We start from the raw sequence: 16,105 nt of genomic DNA, 5'->3' as shown, positions 1-16,105 counted from the left end.
TACGTACTTTGTACAAAATCTAAATTAAAAATACAAATAGGTTTACATTTAAAGGTAATTTGTATATTATATTGATTAAAAATATTAAACAAATTTAAAATTAATTATGGATATTAAAATTACTATTATCATCAATAAAACATTAGAAATAATATTTAGTTGTCGACAAAATTTTAATAGTCATTTACAATCTACAGCTTCAAATATATATGATTATAATTTTAATGGGATTGATATTTTATTGATTAATTTGCAAATTATTATAGTCAATATTAATTTTTAACATAATGGTTCTTATCGTGTATCTATGCCACTCAATATAGAACATTTTTCTGGTTTTGTAAACATTAACATAATTTATTTTTATACAATTTGCAGATTTGAAATAGAATATTAAACTATATATTCTTAGGTCAGTTAAAAACACTATTAGTTCCGAATTTTCGTTCGAAACTTTCACAATTTTCCATACTATTTGTATCCAATTTTTTCCTTAATTTTTTCATGAGACAAATTATAGAATGTATGAATACTTACCGTCTTCACCAGCTATAAAGATTAAAGACAATAATGTATATAGCTTACAATAAATTTGTTCTTTTTTAGTAGACCAATCATTCTTTATGAGAGTTATTTTTACATATTACTATTTTTTTTCATACGTCTTAGAGCAATAAGCGGTAGTAAATCACACATACTTCGGAATGTCTGATTTTATTTTTTAAACGTGTACCTATGAACTCGTTGGTAAATTATCTTTGCTTTTTAGGAAGTTAATATTCAATTTTAAAAGACATAAAAATGTAATTTTTTTTTAAAAACTCTACATGAAATAATTGCATAACATTTGTATTTATTTTGGGCACATGTTATTTTAAATCAAAAATTGTTTCTAAAGAGCATAGTCTAAAAACCTATAAAAATTTAAAAATTAAAAATTAAAATAAACTGAGAAAATATGAATTAATTGTTTTGAGTGAAAAAACTGAATAGCTCTCCCCCCCCCCCCCCCCCCCACAGGGTAGGAACAAAAGTCAAAAAGTCATAATACCGATTAAATAATAAATATGGAAGTAATATATAATAAAAGTAATAATTATATCTAATATACTTTAAAAAAAGAATGTAATAAAATTAATTATTTGTTAGTTACAATAACCTTACCATTTAATGTTACATCAGATGTCTCCACTATTAAAAAAAATATTTAAGCAAAATTATATAAAACTATGCTTGAGGTACCATAAAAACAATATTTTGTCTTCGTATTCCACTCTCTTATTATAAGTTTTTAACTTATAACAACATATTTTATTGACCTAACAATTTTCCGTAATATTTTTTTTTTGTAATTTATTTTTATATTATTTTCTCAGTGTGTAAGTTTCAGATCCATACAATATTTTTTTCTACAAGTATAAAATTTTGTATATCATAAAATTCTAAGTTATTATTTGTTTACTAATTATTAATAAAACATTTTACCTATGATTGTAGCTGAAAAAAAAATCATTTTTACTAGTCAATTATGTTTATTAACTACATATTGCGTAAGCTTTTAAAAATATTTAAATGTCTGTCCGATTATTTTGTATACGTCAATCAATTTTTAAACAACTATCTATAATAATTAAGTTCTAAACCTAAGTAGAAAAAAAAGGATTAGACCTTAGGATCGACTATATATTAAACTTAACTATATATTATAATACATAATATATGCTCATAGTTTTAATATTACACCATTTCGTAACTTATAACATATTAAATGTATATAAATTTGATAAAAGATAATAAAAATTATACATATTACAGTTATGTGCTAAAAGTGAGGTTAACGAGCTGAAGTTAAATCCCTCCAAAGTATCATATAAATAATTAAATAATTAAAATAATCTGAGATACCTATATGAATTAATTTTTTAGTCTGAAAAAATCGAAAAGCTCCCAAGTGTAGGAACAAAAACATAATACCCATTAAATATAAAACATGATTCACGAATGACTTATGAGAAATGATTGAACAGAGCCACGAGGATGTCCTGGAACCACCATACAAGATATAAGTATACAACATACATTTTACCAACCATTAGATGTTGCCAGAAAGTTACTCATAGAATAATATACAAAATATATTTCGAATAATAAATAAATTAGTAAGTATTTGTTTGTGTTATGCTCAAATATCCAAATATATATAATTTGTATAGCTTAAATTTATCTTTAAGATCATAAAAGACAATGCTTGTAAGTTATAATTATGTATTTATGTCTAATATACTTCAAAAAAAGGATGTAATAAAATTAATTATTTGTTAGATACAATAACCTTACCATTGAATACTGCATTTGTAATGTCTATTAAGTATTAAATTAAAAAAAAAATGTAAATATAATTAATATAAAACAATGATTGAGGTACCATAAAAAAACTTTATTTTTTCTTCTTATTCCACTCTCCTGGTACAAGTTATAACATATTTTATTGATTCAACAAATATAAGTAGTATTTTTATTTCGAGTATTAAGAATTAATTTTCATATGATTTCCTCATTGTGTAAGTTCTAGACTCGTACATTTTTTTTTTGTACGAGTATTAATTTCTGCATATTATAACTTTACTATTCTAAGTTATTATTTGTTTACTAATAAATAATAATTAATTAAACAAATTACCATTGCAGTGATCTGAAAAAAAATCATTTTTATTAGTCAACCTTGTCTATTTACTACATATTACGTGAGCTTTTAAAAATATTTAAACAACTGTCCGAATATTTTGTGTACGTCATTCAACTTTTAAACAACTGTCTATAATAATTAATATCTAAACCTAAGTAGAAAAAAACGATTTAAGTTATTTTTGATAATATTAATTGACTGTGGATTGACAAAAAAAAGTCAAATTTCAATAAGTCAAATATTTTTTATGATTAAATGTATTTCTATACTTCAGCGGATATACTAGAATAGTTTACACAAATGTGATATTAGAATATTTAATCTTCCTCCAAAATCATTAGAAAAACACTTTTTAAATATCCCCCCTAAGTATAACATTTGTATTAATTATATCATATTGAGTAATATACATAAATTAATAAATGAATAAATGATATAATAATATGTTATATTCGTATCTAGATAACCATAAAGTACCAATAATTAGTTTTCATATTTAAATTAATTCTGGAATGTTATACGACTCATTGCCGATAAATGTTGACAAAATAAAAATTATAATACAAATACAATCATTGTAAATCAGTGTAATCCTTACCTATGACGGTTGCTATAGTTACAGTAGCTGTAGGTATAACCCAAATTGAAATGACCATAAATGTAAGCGTTACTAAGTACTGCTTGAAAAAAGTCATTTTGATTTAATATAATACAATTATAAGAAATAATGCGAACACTGAAAAATAAATGAAATAAAATATTACTTTTCGATCTCTTTTATAATAACTATTAAGTGATTTATTCCATACCCACACTCCTTCAGAACAAAGAAAATTATGTTCACAATAAGTTGTTTATTTAATAACAACTAAATAATATAACAGGTGAATAATATTATTCTGTGTATCGGTAACAACCATATATTTTATTTTTTTTTTATTGTTTAGTAAATAGTATGTATTTAACATTTTTTTTTTCATAAACGCACATACACAATCTATACAATTTTGTACAATAAGTAGTCTTGTAAAGAATACTTTTATTTTGTATTCAGAATACCTATTCGGGATAAATGAGAACTAAGTTATTCAGAATACGTATTCGAATAGTTCTTAAAAAATATATTCAGAATACATATTCGAATAGTGAATACTTTTTTTCACAACTAGTTTTTGTCAGTTTTTGAATGGTTGGTACCTAATTAACATTTATTAATTAATAATTAAAAACAAATCGTAATCATAAGTTATTTATAAATGTTGACCACATTTGATACGTCCGATACGGGCCTACGGAAAACATCACATTGGTGATCATAAAAATAATCATATCATGAGCCAATATTATATTTCGTTCAAAGAATAAAATTAATGTTCATTATTTTCATGATAAAACTATTTTTCTGAAGCAGAAAAAAGAATTTTTTGAATGAATAAAAAATACAAATATATGTATTCAGAATACGTATTTGAATACTTTAAAAAAAAAGTATTTAAAATAGTATTCGAATACAACAAAAGTATCAAATACTTTTATTCGAATACTTTACAAGACTGGCAATAAGCATATAGGATAAGGGTTAAAAAAAACATAGATTTCTTGAGTAAGATCACATTAGTGACATTTAGAAGGTATATAGCTCTTTATTTTGAGGGTTAGGTTAGGTATGTTATTAATTGAAACATTTGGACATTGACCGTGTCTAAGTGTAAAAGTTGTATGAACTGATTTTTTGTGATTTACTTTTACACGCCATTTTTCATACCATTCAAATTATAAATTTAAATGAGACTGTAAATTAGTATAGAGGCTATAATTTGGTCGTTATGAATCGAAATAAATTCTTTATCAACTGCGTGGTCAGCAATTGAGGTGTTTGGAGTTGTGGGCTGATCAGAAGCATATATGTTGAAGAGTAAGGGGGATAGCTATAGTGTTTTATTAAGATACGTTTAGAAACCAGGAAATGCAGAGTGAGCTTTCCCAATTTTTTTTGTTTTATCTACGAATTAAAAGTTTTATAAATTTCTAACAAAGAACTTATTTTTAAATTTCGTGAAAATGTTAACTATAATTTATTCTATAAATGATATAGTAAAAATATCATCTATATTTTTCAACTGAAGTTAGAGTAACTCCTTAGGAAATTTGTAATACATTTTCAAGTGGTTGTCACAAAAAAAAAAAATTAAAAACTTATAACTAAAAAAATTACAAAGACATTTTGAACATAAACATCGTTTTTATCCCTTATCCGACTGGATTGATTGAATATGGCGAAGGTGGACTGTTGATTGAAGTTTTTTGTGATTGTTTCATGCTTCTTTTGAGGCTTCTTGTTTGAGAACTTACATTTTTTCATTATATTTTAAAACAATAATTTTATTTTTTACACCCTATATATTATAGTTTAGTAAACTCTACTATCTCTATTCTTAACTAATATTCCCCATATTGTCAATTATCATTATTAAACTCTATTTTAACTGGATGTCCCTCCAAAACAATATTTCTTTATTAACAAAGTGCAGACTATTTGTGTATTATAAGTATTTGCTTGCAAGTATTTCTACTATGCCAGAGGCCAATTATATTTTTTATTTATCCAAATAGTGTTTGTCTTACACTCTATACATTTGATTAGGTATATTTTATTTTTTATTTTGTTACTTAATAATTTTTCTATTTAATAGTTATAATCGACAACATGAGTATGTCTGATGATACAAATACCCGAAATAATTTAATATAATACTAAAAAAAAAATTTAAGGAAAAACGGGTATTTGTACGTAAAATCTGTTTTTGAAAAAATGGATTCAGGTTTTTGGTGCAACTCTTAAAAAAATCACTGTAGGTACATGACATTTTGACTGAATGTTAATATTAGCACTTTCTATACACCATAACATTTTCCAAATATTTTGACTTATTTTGAGCTGTTAACGGAGATTTTCAGTTTCCAATTTTTTTATTTTTTTTTATATAAATATTAACAACATTTTATTTGTTGGTTAAAAAAGCTTGAAAATTTAATAAAAAGCTCCTAGGTTATTGTTTCAGAGGCAGATGAAAAAAAATAAAAATCCATAGTAACAATTTTTTTTTATAAGCATTTAAAGTTTAAATATTGACAAAATACGTAAAAATAATGAAAAGTATATATAATGACTGAGAATTTTTGAGCTGTTAACGGACATTGTCAGTTTTCATTTTTTTAAATTTTTTTTTCTATAAATAAAATTTTATTTGTTGGGTAAAATAGCGTTACAAACAGCACGGGGTCCGTGAACTAGGTAGATTTCCTAACTGATAATATACTGCTGCGAATCAGAATTTTTATTCCAGGCAACGGAAAAGTTAAGATTAATTTTGAACACCATACACCGTAAATTAAATAACGAATTGAACAAAGTTTGAGTCATATAGAGTTGGTACATTTAACGGGCATCGAAGTGCACGGGATCAGCTAGTATATTATAATGAACATGAAAGCATAATTATTACGATTTAATTAGTACATAGTTTTCAACATAAGTTTAGAATACCTTATATATTCCCGTTGTGTCCGTTCATTAGTTACAATTATTTGAGTTAAGATTTAAGAACAGTAATATTTAAAGTAAATTTATCTAGCCAGTATTAAAAAAAAATATCAACATTTGAGCATTTAATATGGATTTATACAAGCCAATATTAAAAACATTCGTGGTACACTGGTACCTACCAAACTATATAAAGGTTACCAAATTATTTTTTAATTTGATCATACAATTATAGTTTATAGTGTTTTATTAAGATACGTTTAGAAACCAGGAAATGCAGAGTGAGCTTTCCCAATTTTTTTTGTTTTATCTACGAATTAAAAGTTTTATAAATTTCTAACAAAGAACTTATTTTTAAATTTCGTGAAAATATTAACTATAGTTTATTCTATAAATGCTATAGTAAAAATATCATCTATATTTTTCAACTGAAGTTAGAGTAACTCCTTAGGAAATTTGTAATACATTTTCAAATGTTGTCACAAAAAAAAAAATTTTGCAACACTTATCAAAAAATTAATTAGGGGACTAACTTATAGCATTGTACGTGTCACTTCATTTCACTTATCTGAACTTTAAAAACTTATAACTAGGTATATTCGTTCAAATTTCAACTCTTTTTGTATGAAATACGCCAAACAATATTCTGTTTCGAAAAATGAAGTAATAGTTGTTTATTTAGTAACAACTCATATCTGAAACAATGATTCGCCATTTTTTTATCACCTGAGTAAATAATTAGTATGCAAAATTAAACAAAAGGCCGTAAGTGTATCTTAAACAACTCGGCAAAAAGGCTGTACATCATTATCAATTTTCCTTTTTATTCGATCGTCTTCAAAATACTACTAAATATTTTCAAATAAATTGCTAGTAATTACATTTGATTGTTAAGTACAAAAAACTAGTCATAAACTTGATGAAATTCATCATTATTATAATATTATATAGGTACCAATATAAATATAATTGTGTGCTTCACAAACGTGAAGCGTCATACTTTTAAAATAAATATATATATATATATATATATCAATCTGAAAAACAAATGTAATGTGATATTCCTGTTAAATTAAGCATGTAATGGTTTATCTTTTTTAATTTTTATTGCATTCACATACGAAACTGGTAGTTGCCGTTTAAATTATTTTTAATATTTTAAGATAATTTAATTAATATTTAACATTTTTAAACATATCAAAATTTAATAACAAACACGATTGTTATAAAGATAGTTCCCCCCCTCCCCCCTATCATAAAAATTATCCAAACTAGCGCAAATATTTAGTAAATTAATTGCAAACAATTTGCCAATTTGACAATAATTCGCAAAATTTAAAAGTTGGATTTTCAAAATCTAAAAATCTATTTCCAATTATTTTCAATTATTTTGCTAAATATTTACACAAGTTTGGGTAATTTTCAAGAAGGTGGGGGGAGAGCGCTAACTTCTAGGACAATTTTTTTTTTAATAAAACTACTGTCTCAGCTACATTTTAATTGATTTTATAACTTTAATTTGCATATAACTTTCATGTTATATTATGTAAACGACTAAAAAATTATATGGAACTTTTATACGATCCAAGGGATATATTAGATTATGATAGGTGGTTTTAAAAAAAAAAAAAGATGGATAAGTGGATGTCGCTCTGATGTACAGTAGGTTACAAGTTGGTCACTGTAATGGATGGTGTTAAATTTGAATTCAATGATATAATATCATTGTATAAGAAAAACGATTCTGAGCGAAAAACATCAGTCAGCCTATGATATTACAAAGTATATTTGATGATATTATTGTGAATAAAGTAATTTATATATAACCTATTTACGTGGAGCCTTGTTTTAAATTTTCAATCCTTAGTCACAAAAGTTAAACATTTTATACATTTTTAACTACAAAATAATTAATAAATTATAAATTTGATAAATGTTGTCAAAATTTGACCTTTAAATGCTTATAAAAAAAAATTGTGCCTATGTATTGTTAATATTTTTCAACTGCAATTGTAACATTATATCAGAAGCCTTGCATTAAATTTTCACGCTTTTTTACCCAACAAATAAAATTTTATTGATATTTATAGAAAAAAAAAAACTAAAAAAATTGAAAACTGACTATGTCCGTAAACAGTTCAAAAAGAGTCAAATTATTTTATAAATTGTACGGTGTATAGAAAATGCTAATATAAACATTCAGTGAAATTTTCAAGTATCTTCAGTCATTCGTTTTTTAATTACAACAAAATAAGAAAATCGTTACATGAGATATCGAGTGAATATCAAATGTTGTAAAAATATAAATTTCAGACGCTCATAAAAATTTAATTTAAGTTTCTTGTAGACATTTTTTTTTTGATAAAGGTAGAAAAACTTATGAGTAATCTTATATTACATTTTAAAATCTTAGATTTAAAAAGAAAAATTTTTATTAATTCTCAACACAAAATAATTTGCTAATTTTCGTGATTTTTGTCAAAATTTGAACTTTAAATGCTTATAAATAAAAACTGTGACTAAGGATTTTTAATTTTTTCATCTGCCTTTGAAACAATAACCTAGGAGCCTTCTATTAAATTTTCAAGCTTTTTTACTCAACAAATAAAATTTTATTGATATTTATAGAAAAAAAAACTAAATAAAATGGAAATTGACAATGGCCGTAAACAGCTCAAAATAAGTCAAAATATTTGGAAAATGTTATGGTGTATAGGAAATGCAATTATAAACATTCGATCAAAATTGTATGTCCCTACGATCATTTGTTTTAGAGTTACACTAAAAACCAAAATCGATTTTCTCGAAAACAGATTTTGCGTATAAATTCCCGTTTTCCCTTAATTTTTCTTTTCTTTTTCACGTCGCTTTTGAAAACTACTGGGAAATTTTTACTTTTGACCCCCCATAGTACCAACTAGATTCACTTTTCTATCAGAAAAGTTACTGTTGAAGAAAATCCAAGCACTTTTACTGTCCTAAAAGGTGATGACAGACACAAAAAAAAAAATTAAAAAAAAACACACATCATTGTAAAATCAATACATTCATCGCTTCGCTCAGAATCTAATATATTTAAGATAATAATAAATAAGGTAGGTAGTTAGTTTAATATAAATATAATTTTATACTTTTAGAGTGGTGATGATGATAGGTTATCTAGTCAAATCTGACGAAATAAATACATCAGAACACTTTAAATATACGCCTTATGGAAATGGCAAGGGATTATATTACGAAAATTTAGGACCTACTAGGATTATAGGGGCTGAATATAAACTTGTAACATATTTTTCGTTAAAGGAGTACAATACAAAATATGATTTACTGGGGGAAAAAATGAAAATATTACAAAGATATGTACTGATCAAAAACATATCGATTTATGCGGGAAATACCAGATAGTGATAACGGATTTGTATAGCGAAACAAGTAAACAAAAAGAACGTATGTATCTGTCATTAGGAAGTGGTATGGATCAATTCGATAATAAGCAACGGAAAAGAAGGGGGCTAGTAAACATAATAGGTAACGCTATGTACTTACACGTTATTTGGCGTATTCGATGATAAATGCACTAAAAAAACACGGGAAGCTATAAAGCAAACAGAAGAATCAGGGGCTAATATACTACACATAATGAAGGCTCAAACAACAGTAGTAAAATCAATAGTAAAAAATATAGGAAATACGTTAGACCAAACCGAACAATTATATAGAAACATTTCGACTAAGGAACAACAATTATACGTAAGAATGTTACAAATACAAACTAGAACTGACGATGTTTTAGACTTATTAATGGCAGGAGAAGTACATAATTTATATACAATAATCACAAATCAATACGCCTACAAAACTCAGACGTTAGGACAAATAGTAACTGCTGCTAGAGAGGGAATAATACACCCAAGACTTATGACACCACAAGAATATTAGCATCAACTTTAAAATCAATAGAACTAACAATTAAAAAACAATATAGCATTCCTATGGGAACAAAAGCTTCAGAATTAAATGAATTTCAAAAAATTACTAAAATGAGTATTTACTACGAAAACGATAATTTAGTATTTATTACAGAAATACCATTAGTTATCGACATTGAACTTACATTATACCATTTAATACCTATACCAATAATCCATGTTCAAAATAATACTGAAAGGTGGTATCTTCCAAAAATTACTTATAACAATATTGCAATAACTAAAGATAGGAAACGATTTACAACATATACAGAAAAACAGTTGGACGACTGTACAGAGACTACAATATATAGAATATGTAGAACACCACAACCTATTCAAGAAAACAGCGAACGCCAACCATGCGAATTACGATTATTCAAAGGTCCGGATATCACTTCTAATCAACAAAACTGTGCAATCGAAAAGTTTAATCTACAAAGAAACATATACCATAAATTACGAAACAAAAACACCTGGTTACATGTGGGAAGTGAAGCTCTGACCATAAGTTGTACAGATTTAGTCGAGCCATTTACGCTAGATACAACTAAAATTGGAGAAATAACTATCGTGAACAATAATTGTCAAGTATTTACACAATATGCAGTACTAACCGCCACAGAGAAGATTACCAACACGAATTATAAGGATTTCATACCTACAACTAACATAAAAAACATTTTACAGAAGATACCTGAACACATACATAGATTCGAGGTAAATAAAGAATGGGGAGACAATCCAAATATACAATTAACGGATCTACACGGCTTATCCAAGTCCTTGGATGAAGTACAACAAATGATAGACCAAGAAGTTTTAAGAGAACAAAGCCAAAAACACCAGTTTATACACAGTAACCTACTATATGTAACACTATCTCTCATACTCATAATATCAATATATATATATTAATTAAATGCAAATATATTAGTAATAAACAAGTAATTGATATACCCAGAAGAATAGTTAAATATAGACCATCAAACAGAAGTGACTACATAAGGGGGTTAGCAGAGACACCATTCACTCCACCACCGTCACCAAGATAATATTAAAAAAAAAATAAGTTAATAAATAATAAGCTAGTTAATTAATATTAATAATTATATATAAATAATAGTGATGCAAACAAAATAATATAAATTATGTTTCAGAAAATAAACAAGAAAACGTCGAAATAAAATATACGTTAACCAATAAAATATAAATTATAAACATGGGCGGAAATGCACCAATACCTTTAGAATATTCATTAACATTACATGCAATCGATTTTATTAAAGAATTAAAGGAAGTATAATTAACTAGTGCGCATATTCAATTAGTACGAAGAAACATAGTATACGTAAGCTGTTTTGAACATCATGTACTAGAAGCAAACAATAGAATGCTCATACCACTATCAGAAGAAGATTTAAACTTAGTGATGATTCCTTTGACCACTTATCTTCATCCATTTTGAACCTTACACGTCCGAATAGATCAATTTGTTTAACTATAGGTGCAGTATTAAATCAATTAATTAATAGACGTATTTTTACCACCGATTTCTTTTTATAAATAAATCCTTGTAAAAAAAAAATTAATTAAATTAAAAAAATTTAAAAAAAATAATAATAAATCAAAAAAAAAATAAATACATAATAATAAAATTAAATAAATAATAATATAAATTATAAATACGTACAAATAAAAAAATAATATTTCATAAGTAATATTAACAGCAATTAAACCATCAAAAGGGTATTCCGGAATAAACCAAACTTGACCACACCATTGTTGGAACAATAAAATTATACAAAAGTATGAACCATCAGGGGGAGTCAACTTTGTCAACGGTATACCTACAGAAATATTTGCACATTGATAACAGGGAGCCAATAATAGTTATTTGGAATGGAACGACAGATCGACAATTATAAAAAGATTAAGATTAAGGGGTATTTTAGCATTTTTAAATATAACAGCATATAGTGATAGGAATAATGACGAGTTCAATTTAAAACTAGCTAACATAGAAACAAGGGAAACTTTATATTCAGGGTACATATTATGAAAACTTAATAAAAACGGCAGAATGTTAAAATTATTGGAAGCACATGGATTGGTGTGCAATGCGAATCATCATATCACGCATTGTCACGATCCAATTGCTGATGTAATTTTAACCAAATGCGTTTTTGACTATGTAGTCGCGAAAATAAGGACGATATATTTGTATAGACTAGGTAAAAAATATAGAAAAAAAATAAAAATATATATATATATAGATTTTTTAGGATAATTTCACGGTGAAGGTAATTACGTAAACTTAACACAATTATATTATTTTAGATTTATCGAAGAATTAAAAAAAATATTAAGCACCGAAATACATATTTTTAAATTTAAGAAAAATAAGATGGAACCAGTATGCTTTAACTGGCACATATTAAAAGCAAACAAAAGATTAAACAAACGTTATGATTTCAAAAAATTAAATAAGATAACCAGAAATATTGAACTTTTTATGAATGACCGTTGTAACGGAGAATGTAAGGAATTACTTAAATTAATAGAAAAAACAAGAGATACAAGCTATATACTCGATTATCCTAAGTAAATAAAATTATGTTGACGTATGTATGTAACAGTTTATTATATTATTCACATAACTTATCAATTGGTGGAAGATTTATTATCACTAAAAAATATTGTATTCAAAAGGGGAAATATAAACTTATATTATATATTTAACTAACATTTTAACACTTCTAATATTATAATTTCAGGTAATCAAAATTTTATATTATTATGTATTCTGGAAAAAAAAGCAAACGCAACAAAATGTAATTAAATAAGTATTGTAAATTACATTATAATTGTAAAATGTCATAAAATATGTAACCTATTATAACAGAATTGTAAATGTAAAACAAATATACATATCAATTATTGTAACTTGTTATAAACAAGATTGTAATGAAATGTAAATATTATAACAAATTGTAAATGAAAATGTATATCAAAATTGTAAAATCGACTACTATTGACTATTGAACTTAAATATCATTCTTAAAGATTCTTAGCCTTACAGGCTAATAATCATTTTTTTTTGGCAGGGAGGTAGGGGCTTGGCCCGGAATTATTAAAAAAAAATATCAACATTTAAGCATTTAATCTGGATTTATACAAGCCAATATTAAAAACATTCGTGGTACACTGGTACCTACCAAACTATATAAAGGTTACCAAATTATTTTTTAATTTGATCATACAATTATAGTTTATAGTGTTTTATTAAGATACGTTTAGAAACCAGGAAATGCAGAGTGAGCTTTCCCAATTTTTTTTGTTTTATCTACGAATTAAAAGTTTTATAAATTTCTAACAAAGAACTTATTTTTAAATTTCGTGAAAATATTAACTATAGTTTATTCTATAAATGCTATAGTAAAAATATCATCTATATTTTTCAACTGAAGTTAGAGTAACTCCTTAGGAAATTTGTAATACATTTTCAAATGTTGTCACAAAAAAAAAAATTTTGCAACACTTATCAAAAAATTAATTAGGGGACTAACTTATAGCATTGTACGTGTCACTTCATTTCACTTATCTGAACTTTAAAAACTTATAACTAGGTATATTCGTTCAAATTTCAACTCTTTTTGTATGAAATACGCCAAACAATATTCTGTTTCGAAAAATGAAGTAATAGTTGTTTATTTAGTAACAACTCATATCTGAAACAATGATTCGCCATTTTTTTATCACCTGAGTAAATAATTAGTATGCAAAATTAAACAAAAGGCCGTAAGTGTATCTTAAACAACTCGGCAAAAAGGCTGTACATCATTATCAATTTTCCTTTTTATTCGATCGTCTTCAAAATACTACTAAATATTTTCAAATAAATTGCTAGTAATTACATTTGATTGTTAAGTACAAAAAACTAGTCATAAACTTGATGAAATTCATCATTATTATAATATTATATAGGTACCAATATAAATATAATTGTGTGCTTCACAAACGTGAAGCGTCATACTTTTAAAATAAATATATATATATATATATATATCAATCTGAAAAACAAATGTAATGTGATATTCCTGTTAAATTAAGCATGTAATGGTTTATCTTTTTTAATTTTTATTGCATTCACATACGAAACTGGTAGTTGCTGAGTAAATACGTAAAATACCTAAAAATACGTAAAAATAATGAAAATTATATATAATGACTGAGAATTTTTTAGCTGTTTACGGACATTGTCAGTTTTCATTTTTTAAAATTTTTTTTTCTATAAATAAAATTTTATTTGTTGGGTAAAATAGCGTTACAAACAGCACGGGGTCCGTGAACTACCGGAGGTAGATTGCCTAACTGATAATATACTGCTGCGAATCAGAATTTTTATTTATTAACCAGGAATTGCAGAGTGAGCTTTCCTAACTTGTTTTGTTTTATCTACGAATTAAAAATTTTATGAATTTCTAACAAAGAACTTATTTTTAAATTTCGTAAAAATATTAACTATAGTTTATTCTATAAATGCTATAGTAAAAATATCATCTATATTTTTCAACTGAAGTTAGAGTAACTCCTTAGGAAATTTGTAATACATTTTCAAATGTTGTCACAAAAAAAAAAATTTTGCAACACTTATCAAAATATTAATTAGGGGACTAACTTATAGCATTGTACGTGTCACTTCATTTCACTTATCTGAACTTTAAAAACTTATAACTATACTCGTTCAAATTTCAACTCTTTTTGTATGAAATACGCCATACAATATTCTGTTTCGAAAAATGAAGTAATAGTTGTTTATTTAGTAACAACTCATATCTGAAACAATGATTCGCCATTTTTTTATCACCTGAGTAAATAATTAGTATGCAAAATTAAACAAAAGGCCGTAAGTGTATCTTAAACAACTCGGCAAAAAGGCTGTACATCATTATCAATTTTCCTTTTTATTCGATCGTCTTCAAAATACTACTAAATATTTTCAAATAAATTGCTAGTAATTACATTTGATTGTTAAGTACAAAAAACTAGTCATAAACTTGATGAAATTCATCATTATTATAATATTATATAGGTACCAATATAAATATAATTGTGTGCTTCACAAACGTGAAGCGTCATACTTTTAAAATAAATATATATATATATATATATATCAATCTGAAAAACAAATGTAATGTGATATTCCTGTTAAATTAAGCATGTAATGGTTTATCTTTTTTAATTTTTATTGCATTCACATACGAAACTGGTAGTTGCCGTTTAAATTATTTTTAATATTTTAAGATAATTTAATTAATATTTAACATTTTTAAACATATCAAAATTTAATAACAAACACGATTGTTATAAAGATAGTTCCCCCCCTCCCCCCTATCATAAAAATTATCCAAACTAGCGCAAATATTTAGTAAATTAATTGCAAACAATTTGCCAATTTGACAATAATTCGCAAAATTTAAAAGTTGGATTTTCAAAATCTAAAAATCTATTTCCAATTATTTTCAATTATTTTGCTAAATATTTACACAAGTTTGGGTAATTTTCAAGAAGGTGGGGGGAGAGCGCTAACTTCTAGGACAATTTTTTTTTTTTTTAATAAAACTACTGTCTCAGCTACATTTTAATTGATTTTATAACTTTAATTTGCATATAACTTTCATGTTATAAGCAAAAATAAATTAATAGTCCAATGAATAATACCATTGATTATGAATACTAATATTATCGTATAATACTAAATTCACCCAAAGCATGTACGTAGTAAGATTTATCCTCTAAAAGACTTGAGTCATTTTGTATACAGTATTACAGTATACTTAGGAGAAAGTACAGTGAACTTTTTTATTTTAACACAATATTAAGTTTTTTTCATTGATTATTATT

The 16,105-nt window shown here is 25.2% G+C and overlaps 1 long non-coding RNA gene across 1 annotated transcript; it reads right to left on the bottom strand.

Moving 5' to 3' along the window:
• Nucleotides 1-1,524: 1,524 nt before the first annotated feature.
• Nucleotides 1,525-3,454, bottom strand: LOC132939097 (uncharacterized). The gene is made up of 4 exons (XR_009663951.1): nt 3,285-3,454; nt 2,681-2,692; nt 2,338-2,361; nt 1,525-2,042 (listed from the first exon to the last, which is right to left on the bottom strand). It is a non-coding gene; the product is annotated as an uncharacterized LOC132939097 (long non-coding RNA).
• Nucleotides 3,455-16,105: the final 12,651 nt, after the last annotated feature.

This window comes from Metopolophium dirhodum, chromosome 2, assembly GCF_019925205.1.
Source record: "Metopolophium dirhodum isolate CAU chromosome 2, ASM1992520v1, whole genome shotgun sequence".
Lineage (NCBI taxonomy): Eukaryota > Metazoa > Arthropoda > Insecta > Hemiptera > Aphididae > Metopolophium > Metopolophium dirhodum.
The sequence above is the reverse complement of the archived record's forward strand: the minus strand, read 5'-3'. Positions and strand labels throughout refer to the sequence as shown.